This window comes from Camelina sativa, chromosome 15 (genome assembly GCF_000633955.1).
Source record: "Camelina sativa cultivar DH55 chromosome 15, Cs, whole genome shotgun sequence".
Classification (NCBI taxonomy): domain Eukaryota; kingdom Viridiplantae; phylum Streptophyta; class Magnoliopsida; order Brassicales; family Brassicaceae; genus Camelina; species Camelina sativa.
Window position 1 is genome coordinate 16,003,272 of NC_025699.1, and position 2,715 is coordinate 16,005,986.

A 2,715-nucleotide genomic window follows, 5' to 3' on the forward strand; every position below is an offset into this window, starting at 1 on the left:
ATTCCGCGTTTCTTTGAGAACGTTGTCTCATCTTTCGTTTACTCTTAATAATAATCAACTCTGTTTCCTCTGTTCTCTCTGTTTTTGTACCGTTGGACATGTTTTGATTAATCGTTATCAACTGGCCACGTATGCTGATATGCATATTGCTTTGCTTTCATGATTTTTCCCCTTTTTCTTTTCTCAACCAATTTCAATTAGTTTATTTGCTTACTTGCTCATTCGTGATTTTCTGCTTTCTCATGACATACCTCCTCATTTAAGAAACAAATTAAGAACCCTCTTAGTTTCGTCAATTTTGTGTTTCATTGTTTAAAAACGACTTCCTTTTTTCCACAAACATGTCATGTAAACTATAATATCCTCGAAAGACTCAAGGAAATCTTCGACAATGAAATTATATATATATTCAAATAAGCTTTTGGCATCAATGGGTTAAAAGTTAAAACACAATACAAAACATATGCAATAAAATATTATATTGTTGTAAAGAAAAACTTAAATCAGAATGACAAGCTAGCATAAATCAAATTGACTATAAGCTAAAGAGTCCATGCCATTGCAACCAATGCTTAGCAATAACCTGGTAGTATTCATCTTCAACTTGGCACTCAATTCTCATCTCAAACTCTTGTATTGCTATTAACTAATCCGAGGTCAATTTTTGGAGGAGATTCCAGTTAGTAACTATGAGTAGTTGTGGCTCTGATCCTTCTATATCTTCCAATGAATCATGAGAGTAAGAACGGCATAAATGCTTGCAGAAAAAGTGGGCACAAAGCAAGAAAAATCATAACTTTGTGGTTAGAAAGTTCAGACTAACTAAAAAAAGAAAATGTGAATTGATATAGATATTAAAATTCACTATATTATCACAGGAAAGATCTCAAAGAGACCAAATAATTGAAGACTGTAACCAAGCCTATTGATCAAGTGGAACTCTGTGACTGAGTTAGGTCCCCATCTCTCCTTATATTTGACTGATGGCTTTAAGAGAGGATGAACGAAACATATAAAGCTATGTATATTCATAATCGTATATACATATTATCCAAAACATTTAGGAATATAGAAAACGCAAGGATTATAATATAAACACCCTACATGGTTGTTTGCAAGGTGGAACGCATGTTCTAAATATATATGAAACTATGTCTTCGTACACCTATACTTGGTTCTATAAAATTTCAGAGGAAGGATATATGAAAGACTAACCGAACCTTAATCTGAATTCTGAACTAAACAGCTGATCTAGAATACTTGAGAGAGATCTCTTGTTCATCGGAGTTGAACCGGTGGGCATGGATCGACCTACTACGCTTACTATAGACTTTTGTCTCGAGTGAATACAACTTGGCAACCGCTTTTATTTTTATCGTCTTTGATCTTGGTGGAGTCGCAAAACCATTTCCCCAAACCATGTGCGTGATGTCTATCTACGAATGTAGCTTTAGGTTAAGAATATATTTGTAAAATAATAAAGAATTCTAATGAAGAATTAGATACCAATATCCAAACCCAAATAATAGTCGAAGATATCAAAAGACTCTCTCTTTATTCTAGTAGTATCGAAATTAACTTATAAGAACAAATAAATCGCTAAGAGGAGTAGAACAGAGCGGACCTTGTTCTGTGGCCGACCAAGAGACGAAAACCCACGTCGCTGTCAAATATTAAGATTATGGTGAGGAAAGGGAAGGGAGAGTAGTAGATTTATGGGTTAAACTTGAGCGGAAATGGATGGAAGGTATAGCGATTCGACTTTTGAAACTGTTGATGAGTTTGGAGATAATGGCCATTAAATCTGACTTTCAAGAAGACGGAGTGGGGAAGCTCTGAGTTTTGATAACTGTAGTTTTTTTTTGAGTAAGTTGAATCGATTTAGGATTTCAGGTATGTGGAAGATGAGTCGATCAAGGTGGTGAAAGAGATGGCGATGAAGAAGTTTTTTCTTTTCTTTTTTTCTGAATGTTTTAGTTTGGTGGGCTCGATGGCTCTAATTTTATTAATTGGGCTATAATAATGTTGCCAAAATGGCCCATTTATTGGGTTCTAAGAAACCTTTTTTTAAGGTTACGGCTGTGTGTCTTTTATTTTATTTTTTTCTGTCGTTTAATTTAGAAAAAGAAAGGAAAGTAATACTAGATATTAGAAGCTGATAAGCTGATGAGGCATCTCCTAAGCTGTTTTAGAATTTGCTGATGTGGATAGCCTGAAGATCTTCAATGACTTTTTTTTATTAGTAAGTAATTTTGTTTTACTTTTGAATGAAAGTTTTCCTACAAATCATCTAAAATAAATTTCTATTAAAATACGACAGTTAAGATCATTAACTATTAATTTGATAATTGAATTTATCTATATATTTGTAATTTAGGGTCAAAAGGTTTTTTCTAAACATTAAAATTTAAGTTACAAAACTAATATAAAATCTATAATTTCCAAATAATTAAATTTATTTTTGAAAAATTTATGCATCTTTTTTTTAAAACGAAAATTAAAAATACTTCTTTTAATTAATAAAATAAAACAATAAATATTAATTTACAGGTAAATTAATATAACTAATATGATGGTCTCAATATTATTAATTTATAGATGTTTTAGAGTATGTGGTTGTTTAAAGTTAAGAGCTAATCTAATGATTCATTAATTAAAAAAAACAAATGCATTCGAGAGCTAACTTAAATGCATTCGAGAGCTAACTTAAACTTG

General features: G+C 31.6%; 1 long non-coding RNA gene across 2 annotated transcripts; it reads right to left on the reverse strand.

Annotated features, from left to right (window-relative positions):
* LOC104746916 lies at positions 428-2,042 on the reverse strand. Of its 2 annotated transcripts, XR_761024.2 has the most exons (3): positions 1,625-2,040; positions 1,221-1,436; positions 428-757 (listed from the first exon to the last, which is right to left on the reverse strand). It is a non-coding gene; the product is annotated as an uncharacterized LOC104746916 (long non-coding RNA). The 2 variants fall into 2 exon arrangements; XR_002035515.1 differs by lacking the exon at positions 428-757 and having other exon boundaries at positions 1,010-1,436; positions 1,625-2,042.